An 11,374-nucleotide genomic window follows, 5' to 3' on the forward strand; every position below is an offset into this window, starting at 1 on the left:
GAACGCCCAGTGCCCATCGCTTCAATTACCCTCCTTCCCTCCTTCATGCCCATCCCCCAGTGAGCCCATCCCCCCATCCTGCTCCCTTCTAGCAACCCTCAGTTTCTCTAGATGTTTCTAACCTGAGAACCACATCGGAGGGGGCTCGTCTGCTTTTGGACCTGACTGAGAGGATCGAATCTCTATCTGAATCTGTTACTGTGTTTGGATAGATCTTCGGGGGTCTCTGGAGGTGGTGGGCTTATTCTTCATATAAGAAGGATGTGCATGTTGTGGCTAGAGGGTGGACGGTCTCCCAAGAGATGACTCTTTTCACATCTGCACGTGTACCCTGCTCTTGCCATCAGAAAGTTCATTGTATGTCCCTCATGCTTGAATCTAGCTGTCCTGTGACTTGCCAACAGAACGTGGCAGAAGTAAAGCTAAACACATTTTGAATATGACCCTTCAGAGCCCTGGCAAGGTTCGTTTTATTGTCTTGGAGCCAGGCTCTACCGGTATGACGTCTGAGCACCCTACTGGAGAGTCCTACCACCGGCAGCTGCCCCTGCCTCCCCAGGCGAGGCTCCAGACGTGTGAATGAAGCCATCTTGCCTGTTCCCACTGACTGCGTTCCTAGGTGAATGCAGCTCCCTGAGGGACCCTAGCTGGCCCAGGTGCACGGACAACCCACAGCATCACTGCTGTTTTAAGCTACAAGTTTTGGGGGTGGTTTTCTATGCAGCAATAGGTAACTGAGATTGCCTTATTATATCTCTCTTAGGAATTGAATTTTTTTCTTTTACCATTAAGTTATACTTCATTTATCCCTAATAATGCCTTTGTCTTCGAGTTTATTTTTCTAATTAGATCAAGCTTGTTAATCATGTCATTCAAATCTGCATTCTTACTAATTTTAGTCTGCCTCAGCTTCTGCTTTTTTATGCATGTATGTTTCAATTTTACCTTATTCTTTCCAATTTTTGTATTTTATTTCTCTTGGCCTTTAATCATCAGCCAGTGCTATAGGGCAGACATTTACTGCTCCGTGAATAGCCACATACTCCACATTTCCCAGCTCCCAAATAGCAGAGGACCGTGTGAGTAGGTGTGTCTGGTGGACTGTGAGTGGAAGCGGCACCTGCTTCTCCCAGGCTGACATAGACGAGAGCAGGTGTGTGTGTCCCAAAAGCCCCCGTGTGTCCCAGAGATCACAGGTACACAGTGGTGAAAGCCAGGTCATCTGCCCTTTTGTCGGGGGTGGGGGAGCTCCTGACTCATATTGGACGTGTAACTTGAAATAAAAAATTAACTTTTAAGGTACAATAGGAAATATAGTCAATAGTGTTACCAAAAAATCTAGCTGTGAAACTGTCTTGAACTGATTTTTTTTTTTTTTCAATAAGATTGTTCCTTGGTAATGGTCTAAATTCCCACCATGGTAATTTATCTGTTCAGACTTTCTTCTTACCTCAGGACAACCTTTATTTTTATTTTATCTTCTTTATTTTTCCTGGGTTTTATTTCCTGGTGTTTGTATCTTAATTTCAAAATAACCAGCTCCTGAATTTTATTACAGTTCTTTTTTCTGTTTTGTAATTTTTACATTTATGTGTTTCTTAGATGTACTGTTGTCTTCAAATTACTCAATAAAATGTTGATCTATTTTAATTTTTTTCCCGTTTATCAATATGAATATTCAAAGCTATGAATTTTTTTCTGCGCTTTAGCCATATTTTGTAAGTTCTGATACAGTCTTTATTATAGCATGTCCTAGACAGTTTGCAATTTCAGTTTTGAATTTCTCTTTGAAACTGGAATTTTTAGAATTTTCAAATATCTACATGGTAGAGTTTTCTTTTTCTATTTTTTTTGCTATTAATAATGACGTTTTATTAATCATTCCATTTTAATCCAAGAATATGGTGTGTACATACCTTAGTTTCTGGAATTTACCAGGAGTTTCTGTGACCTAACATGGTCTTTGTTGTTGTTAAGAATTCCCTGAAAAGGAGTGTCTACTCTTTATCTTCAGGAAAGAAGGTTCTACACACGCTGAGTGGAACCGGCTGATTCAACACGTTAAGTAGATCTTTGCTGTTCTCTTGTACTGCTAACTTTTGGTTGACTTGTAAGTTGTAAAATTATGTGATCTGACAGATGGAGATTCATGATCAACCTCAGGTTCCTTATCACTATATAGTACCCTTCTTTTGGTACAATTTAAATTTTTTAATTTTCTTTTTAGTTCGAATTAGGTTTGTTTGGTATTAATGTCAGGATTCCTGTTTGTGTGTCTACTGGGTATGCTTTTAGCATCGATTTACTTTACCTTCTAGGTCACTTTGTTGTAGAATTATTTCTTGCATACAGTATAGGCAAAAGCCCATTGGGTCTTATTTTAGATCCCAAATGTCTATCGCTTTTATAACATTTGTTATATATTCATAGAGCAACTAACTGTGTTGGTCTTCGTTCTGTCGTTTAAGTCTGTGTCATCAAACTTTCTCTTCTAGTCGTTTTATTTTCCTTCAGCCCCTGGTCTGTATTTTCTTTAAGGGCTGTATTACGCTGCTCGTACTCCAAAGAGGCCCCATGTAGCTGCCTCTTCGTTCACTTAGTGGGTTAACTCTACGACTCTAGTGTTCTTAAAGCTCTTTTTCTTAATTGGACTCTATTTCCTGAGGAAAAAAGAAAGAAATCAGCCCGCTTTACTTCTCCCCATGTTTTCGTCTCTTTCATCTCCTGGTTAGTAATAATACGATTTCCACATTTCCCAAGTTACACCCTTTGTGCCGAGAGCTTCAACTGCAGAGTGTCGGCACCGTGTTCTCGTGGGTCGAGGGCTCACCTCCAACTCCACGTTCTATTTTGTCCTCAGGCCTCCCTGAGCTCCGGTCCCTACGCTCTTACATGTTAGAAAGAATCTGTCTTTCTGTGGGTTCGAACCCTGCCTCTCGCCGCGGCGTTCCTGTCACTCGACCCCTTCCTGTTCTCCCAGCCGGACTGGCCCTTCATCAGAATGTCTGCTTGCCGGTCCTATCTCTGTGCTCGGGATGTCCTCTTCTGTTACAACTTTCGATATGTTCTATTTTCGTTTATTCCGTTGGCTTTGCTCAGCGTGCCATGAATGGGTGCGTTGGCTCTTCGGTCGTGGCTCTTACCCGTTCTTTTCCCATAATAATTTTAACCTTCTAATTCCTCCCCAATTAGTGTGCTTACTTTTCTCAAAGCTGTCTTTCATCACGCAGTACATTGTAACAGGCTTTAGTCTTTTTCTGTTTTCAAACCATTTGCCTTTACCTCCAACCTTGTTTCTTTTCTTTTGTTTTTCCCTCCCAAAATGTTTATTATATAAAAAAGAGAACTTTGCAAAGAATTTTTCTGATTTCCCCTGTTTGACTTAGTGGAATGGGTCTACTTCTGGTCATACTCTTTGCCAAAATTACTCTTGTCCTTATGGTGAACCCAATGCTCGTAACATTCCAGTGCAGCTCATCTCTGCACGAGGCCCGGGCTCTCCCAGCTGTGTGTCGGCTGAAGAAGAGGTCTAGGTGGGCAAGACCAGGGATGTGAGCCGGGCAGCAGACAGCTCCCACCTCCCCATGTTGCTTCAGAGCATTTCCTCACCGTCTCTGCCACGGCCTCTGTCCTGGGGGCAGAGGGCAGTCCTCCTGGCTGGAAGCATTGCACGGCATTTCTTTGTGACGGGGTTGGCTTGTACTTCTCTCCAGCTGATGGCGTTTGCACCTGCAGAGACAAGACTGCCCACCATCCCCTCCTGTGTCTGCGTGGTGCTTTGTTCAGCCTTACCATCCCGTCCCAGCCCTCAAACCCCCAAATCTTGCCTTTTTAAAAAATATATTTTTTTCAGTGTTCCAAAATTCATATGTTTATGCACCACACCCAGTGTTCCACGCAATACACGCCTCCTTAATACCCACCATCCAGCTCACCTAACCCCCACCCCCTCCTTCTAAAACCCCCAGTTTGTTTCTCAGAAAGGATGAAGGCCCAACTTTTGTGTCAACATGGACAGGACTGGAGGAAATGATGCTGAGTGAAGTGAGTCAAGCAGAGAAAGTCAATTATCATATGGTCTCACTTACTTGTGGAGCATAAGGAATAACATGGAGGATATTAGGAGAAGGAAAGGAAAAGTGAATGAATTGGGGGATATCAGAGGGCGACACAAACCATGAGAGACTGTGAACTCTGAGAAATCTTACCTTTTGAATAAGGGTCATGTGCTGAAGGTTTGACCTTGAGGGTTTTGCCAGCAACGTTTGGAGAAGCTGGACGTCTTCCTACAGCTGTGTGTAGGGGTCTGTGTTCACAGACACCTTCTTTCTTCCCTTGGTTTGGTTTAAAATTTGAATTTCACTGAGATTGAGAGCTGTTCTTCCTAGCTTGTGAGTGGGGATGTGACTTTTCAAAAGTTTCATTCTTTTTGACAGTTGTGGTTGGTCTCAGAGAGTAAAATGTGGCAGATAAGCTTTATCTGGAACTGAACAAGATCCTTATCCTCAGGGTTCCCCCATGCTGGATGCTTACCGTGGTAGAGCATCACACTAGGCACATTGTCTGGCTTCCCTGATTTAATCTTTGCATCAACCCTGAAGCGTGTTGAATGGGGACTAAGACAGCATGCTCTCAGGCAGGTGTTATTACCCTCATTTCATGGCTGAGGGAAACCGAGGCTCAAGGACATTAAGGGCCTTAACTTCCAGTCCCTTGTGAACCCAGAGCCTCACAGCCAATAAGTGGTGGAGGCGGGACTGGAACCCCTATCTGTCTGGGCAGGGGTCCCGCAAATTCAGTGAAGAGATTCAATGGTCGTTGACGTTTGAGCAGGGTTCCAGATGCAACACTGCTACAGCCGCAGTTTCTATGGTTAAATGATTCGCAAGACCAATTAAGGGCCTATTCTGAGTCCCTGGTGGCAGGAAATGGAAGCCCTGAAACCCCGTGTTCTGAGTTCATAAATACACACTGTACTATTTCTGCGTATGCCTACCGTGGCTCTGGGTCCCTGCAGATCAAAGCCAATCGCTCGTGGGGGACCTTTAGTAGGAAGGGGGGATGAGCCACAGTCACCTGATCTTTGCAGGGCTCTGTGAGTCCCTCTGGGAAAAAGGTGGCACCTCCCATAATGATCCTCTGTCGTCGAGGAAACCACAGGGAACGCTCTCATGGAACGTAGTGGCAAGAGGGCGCACACAGGTGAGGGAAAAGTCTTCGTGGCGTGAACAAATCTGGACGAAAGGAGAGTTTAATTTCTTAAATGGCACTCTGAGGTCATTTTGAGGAGGGAAAATCTATGAGGCCGTGTTCTGTAGGGCCAGGCAGGGGACGGGGAGCAGGCTCTGTCCCCAGGGAGATGCGGGGCTTTGCCACTTACCAGCTGCATGACCTTAAACAAATAATTAAACTTGATCCCAAGTTGCTTTGTCTTTACAAACAGAGGCAGCAACACCGGTGCCCTTGGGTTGGTGAAACACAAAACCCGGCCAGCTTGCCCTGAAGCCTGCTGCTCTCTCAAGTTTCTACACCTCAGGGATGCTACCTAACTGCCCCGATACGTGGTAATGAACGCTTAGGAAAAATCACTGAGCAAACGCTTATATATTGAATCACTCCACTGAAGCATAATTTTCGAAGAAAAAAGTCACTTGTCTTAGCACCACCGCCCAAGATGTAAAAATTTCCACTACCCCAGATAGAACTTTCCATTCCCCCGCACAGGCCCAGGCAGCAGATTACTAATTTACTTTCTTTCTCTGTAGGTTTGCCTTTCTGACCACACCATGGACTCGCGTGATGGGGCTCTCCTGGGTCCGGCTGTGTTCACTTCGTGCGCGTTTCTGAGGCTCACCTCTGTGTCTGCTTCAGTGTTCGGTGAAGGGGTGTCTTGAGGTTTGAGCATTCTTGGCCAGGATGACCGGATTTGTTAAGGGTCTCAAGGAGGATTTCACAGCTTCCTTTCGGGTGGAGTCTGCAGCACCTTGAGTCTCGTAGGTGAGGGCAAGAGGCAGAAATAATGAAGAAAGGCCTTGTCTGCCGTCCGCCATCAGACTTTCTGGGACTGGAGGCAAACCACCCAAGCCCTTGGGGGACTTGCCTCCTTGCTACCGTCCTCCTGACCGTGTCCAGAGTGGGTGTTTGGTCAGGTTACACTGGCCCTCAACCTCGTCCTTGAATGCTGCCCCTTCTCCGTGAGCTCCGCCTGTCCACCTCGCACGGGACAGACGCCCCCGTCTCCCAGCTTATGGCTCGTCCTCCAGTCACGCCCCCGTCTCCCACCGTTCAGCCTCCGAATGTCTTCTGTTACTCCGCTTCCACGGATTTTTGTTTCTCCTTGGCTCCCTGATTAGCCTGGTTCTCACTAGAAAAGCTAACGTTGGAAGGCAGCCATCCCGAGGTTTGCCAAGCACAACCTGCCCACCTTGGGGACGCGCCGAGGCGGATCCCCCGAAACCTCCCCACAGAGGCCCTCTTCCCTGCACACTTCCTCCCAGCCGTCTCCACACATACCTGTGTCATCTGTTCAGACGCGGGGCGCTGCGTGGGAGGCCGGCGGGGCTGCCGGCGGACAGACGTGGGGCCGAGTCTCAGGAGTTTGGGCCCCAGTTTCCTCGTGTAGGAAGCAGGTGTTACTGGTCCCTGCAGGCTGGTCGTCAGCACTGGATCCGCCGCTTGTAAAGTCTGGGCCGCCAGCACCAAGAAGGGCCACGCAAAAGGCAGGTGGGGCGCTCCCGAGCCCCCCTACCCTGGCCCCTGACCTCTGACCTTTCCACCTTCGTGGTGGCTGTGTCACAGGGCTGCCCTCAGCCTGGGGCCCGTGGGTGCAAGTGCTTTCTCACCCCAGCACTAACGAATGATGAAGCCAACGGTGGTTCAAATAACCACGGAGAATCTAGAAAAAGAGAGCTTGAATTTTGGGGGGCCTGTTTATCCCAGGAGGTGGGTTCCCAGCGGGAGTCGGCTGCTGACCGGCGCCTCAGGACGCGAAGCATCGAGCTGTAGCCGGCCTGGCGGACGTCACGCAGGCCTGCGCGCAGGAAGGCCCTGAGTCCGGCCGCCGTCTCGAAATTCCTGATGGTTTTCTCTTTGAACCTGTGTTTTCTTTTTAGATTTTATTATTTTAATTTTATTTTTTTAAGAGAGGGAGAGGGGTGGGAGGGGCAGAGAGGGAGGGAGGGGGGGAGAGAGAGAAGCAGACGCCCCTTTGAGCATGGAGCCGGACACGGGGCTCGACCTCATGACCCTGGGATCATGACCTGAGCCGAAATCAAGAGTGGGCCACCCGGGCGCCCCGGACCTGTGTTTTGTGAATGAAGTCTGATGGGACTGTGGAGTGAACACGGGGGCAGAGGAAATCCCTGCCTCATGTGTGCCCATTTTCCTCGCTGCCCGTCCGCAAACACATTCCCAGGGCCCGTGAACACACAACTCCAGGTGGGCCCACAGGGCGTGCGAGTCAGTGAGAGAAAAGCAAGTGTTTTGTTGCATTGATGACCAATAGTCCTGAGAAGCCACCCTTTCCGTTTGAACCAGAACCTGGCTTCGAACACAGTAAGAGACTCGGACAGCAAGGAAATATGCTTGTCCTTCCCTACGCGGCACCCCACGTTAGCTTATCACTTAGGCTGGAAACGTCTTGTTGGAGAAAAGAAGGCAGAGCAGCCTCTGTGCGGTCCTTTACCTCCAAGAACCCCTTCCTTCCCAGCTTCCCCAGGGCGGACAGGGTGGGCAGGAGGCACATGTATGAAGAAATGAGTGCAAAATGCTGAGAGGTGGTTTTCCGCATTTCCACCCCCCTCATAAGGACAGAAGGTATGTGTGCGCGTTTGCTAGGAGATGTAAATTGTCTAACCTCCGAGACACCCCAGAGGCAGGAAGTGCTCTTGTGTTTGCAGTTAAAATATAAAGATGAACAAGAAGATTCACAGTAATATCTTAACATTTTATTTTTTCTCTTCTTAGAATGACTAAGAGCATCATGACAAGTCAAGGCAGAGACCACAGGAAAAAGGAAGAAGCTTTATATTTCTGTACTTTGAACCACACTTTTTTCCTTGCCTTTTGAGCAAGGGGTCTTACATTTCCCTTTTTCGCTGGTCCCCAACAGGTGTATATATTCCTGCCCCGCACCCTGCTCTGTCATCTGTGGTCCTGAGCGGGCCCCCAGGGGAGCACTGGCTTCTTGTGCTCTCGGAGAAGGAGGGCCCCATGCAGGGGAGCTGACTTCCTAATGAAAACTCTCATTTTTTAAACCAGACAATAACAGAAGCCAACCGGTTTGAGGCCTTCCCCCGCCCTCCTGCTTATGTAAATCTCTGAGGTGTTATTTTTCCATGCCTCTGGGAAGTCCAAAGACCCAACTCACTTTTGCATAAACATAAATGATAAATTTGTCTTAGGGTTCCTCTTTCTGAAACTCTTGACCTGACATTTGGCTGTTTTATATTTTACCTCCAGTTCACACTCAGCCTTTTGGATTTTATTAAAAATGATATGCAAGAAATGTGGGTGGAACTCATGTGAGCGGAAGGCCGGAGGTGTGCCCCGTGGGGTCACTGGAGACCCAGCTGGAAGGGGCATGGAGGTCATCCAGGTCAGCTTTCTACCTAGACTCAAGTGGAAAGGCAAGGGATTGTCAAAAGCACTCACAATTCTTAAAAAAAAAAAAAAAAAAAAAAAAAAAAAGTTTAGGCTGAGGGAGAGAAAGCTAATGTGAATGTCAAACTTTCTAGAAGTTTCTGGGGGAGTAATTTGTAGAAAATTAAATCCTGATCCATGAATGCAACATGGAGAGAACCAGAGGGGCAGCGAGCAGAGCAGCCTGTCCCCATCCATCTGTAGCCTGGTCACCCCCACTCCTCCTGGTTATAGCAGCTCTCCCTGGAGCCCCAGAGGCCCCTTGATGGTCAGTCAGCCGTGGGGGCTGGGAGGGGGCTGCTCTCTTGCCCGCCCATGGGCAGGGTGCCCCCAGGAGCTGCTCAGCCCTAGGGGCTCACTCTCCAGCCATCCTTAATGCCCCGTATTAAATCTTTCTCCCCATAAACCAGCCGCAGCGGATTCTGCTGTCCGCAGGGGAACCCTGGCTGATGTAGCAACGAGCACAGATTATGGGGTGGCGACGGCTCGCTTGTCTGATTCAAGCCAGGCTCTCAGACGTTTTCAGTGGCACAGATGTGGCTGCTTCTGTCTCCCGGTCCCATGCTCCAGAGTCCTGGTCAGCCGCGGTATTCTGATGACCATTCTGGCCTTGCTGGCTCTCCTGGGAGCCGTGCCCTCAGGGGGCTGCGCTCGCGCCTGGGGCTGCGCCTCCCCGGACCCGTGGGAATCAGGGAGCCCTCTTCCAAGGCCCCGTCTTCACCTCCATCCCGGGCCTATTTCTCTGATGCTTTCCAGGGAGGCTTGGGTTTCCTGACGTGTATTTTTCAGCGCTATGAGTGGAAAGCACTGTCCTCCGGGCCCTTTTGGGAGACGCAGTCAGGGTGAAACACGGTAAATCTGCAGCCCCACCTGCACAAACCCGGGATTCTTGCCCTGCCCGACACCCCGGGGTCACGTCAGCCTCGCTCCAGTCACCATCTGCCTACCACAAACGCCGCTGGTCCGGACCACCGCGCGCGGCTCCTGCAGTGCCGGGAACCCCGAGCCTGGCAGGTGCGCCAAATCCCACTGACCAGCCCCCGGCTGGATCATCTTCGGGCTCCCTGGTCTCCCAGCGTCAGCAAAATAAGCAGGTTTGGCTGTTACACTTCAGCAAATTCTTTTAATTCTCGGGACATGCGGTCCCTCCACTTCTGGGTTTCGGTGTCACTGGCCCCCGTGACTTGTTGAGCACGTCCCTGCACACGCAGACTGTGGCTGCTCGCATTTTCTTCAGAGAGAAGCCCAACCCCGGGCTGGCCCCTGGGCATGAGGCAAGGCGGGTCGCACTGGGCTGCCCAGCTCTGACTCCAGACCCCGATAACCCATGAAGCTGCGTCTGAGTGGCCCCTGGGCAGGCCGGGTGCCTCCCGCTGGTTCCGGCCAGGTGCAGCCCACCCCGGGGAGTCCTGGTGTTGCTAGAGCTTCCGGCCGTGCACCCCTCTGGACGCGAGTCTCTAACCTGCCGGGCGAGCGTGTCAGTCTGCCTCTTCCCGCGACCCCCAGCTTGCTCGAGGGTCGCACCACGAATAAAGCGGCATTGATGGGGGTGCAGAGGTTCTAGAAACACCTGCTCGCGAGGCCAGACCGGTCACTGGCAGACACGGGGCCAAACCTGAGCTTTCCATCGAGTGGAAGACCCCTGTGGGGCCCGCTTGCTCCTTGGGCGGACTGTTAACCTCGATCCCTTCCATCACCAGGAGGACGGGATTTACTTCAATGAAACAGATCACTTATTCTCTAAAAAGTGTTTATTATGCACCCACTGTATGCCAGGCACGGTTGTAGGTTCTTGGGATCTATCTGTGAGCCAAAGAGACAGAAGGTGTTGTCCCTGTGAAACTTTATTTGTTTCTATTCTGAGAGGTGTCATAAGTAAATTTTGTCCTGTGCTTTGAAGTGATGTGCTAAGGAGGAAAAGTAAAGCAGAGCAGATACGGAGATTAGCCGTGCTGAAGACGGGGACAACAGTTTCCGAAATATGAGTGATTCAGGGTAGACCTCAAGGCCCTGATGGACGTCTGTGAGGACGCGCTCTCCGTGCGAGCTTTAGGGGGCGATTGTCCTGGTGCAGGCAGCGTCATCGGTGGCTCAGTGACGAGGGGGAAGGAGCAGGAGATGGGGCCTGGGAGGCCTGGGAGGAACATCGGTGGGGCGTTGCTGGCACACAAGGGGCAATGAGAACCCACCGCCAGGGTCTGACCACACGGCCATGGTGCTAGAAATGGGGGGTGCGGACAAAGACACCAGCGAGGAGACGGCGAGCCCAGAGCTAGAAGGAGGAGGGTCCTCGGCCAGGGTAGGGGTGCTGGCGGTCCAGACTGAGATGGTGTCGTGCATGGACATTTTAGTACTTTATCGTGGAAAACTAAACATGTACAAAAGCAGAGACAAGTGCCAAACCCCCTTCCTCCCGCGAGGTACCTGCCAGCCAGCTTCAGACACGGTACACCCCCGGCCAGCCCCGTTTCATCACACCCACCCGGCTCTTACTGAGTTATTTCAAACACGCTTGTATCATTTGATCCACAAATACCTCAGAACGAGTTCTTACAGATTTTTTAAATACCTGTACTTTTAAAATGAAACGTAACTGTAACACGATCACGTATACCCCAAAGCATCCTTCTTTGGTCAAAACTTTTCACAGTGTAGGGACAGAGGGTACACACCTCAATACCATCAAAGCCATCTATGAAAACCCCACAGCGAATATCATTCTCAATGGGGAACA

This window comes from Neovison vison, chromosome 10, assembly GCF_020171115.1.
Source record: "Neovison vison isolate M4711 chromosome 10, ASM_NN_V1, whole genome shotgun sequence".
Lineage (NCBI taxonomy): Eukaryota > Metazoa > Chordata > Mammalia > Carnivora > Mustelidae > Neogale > Neogale vison.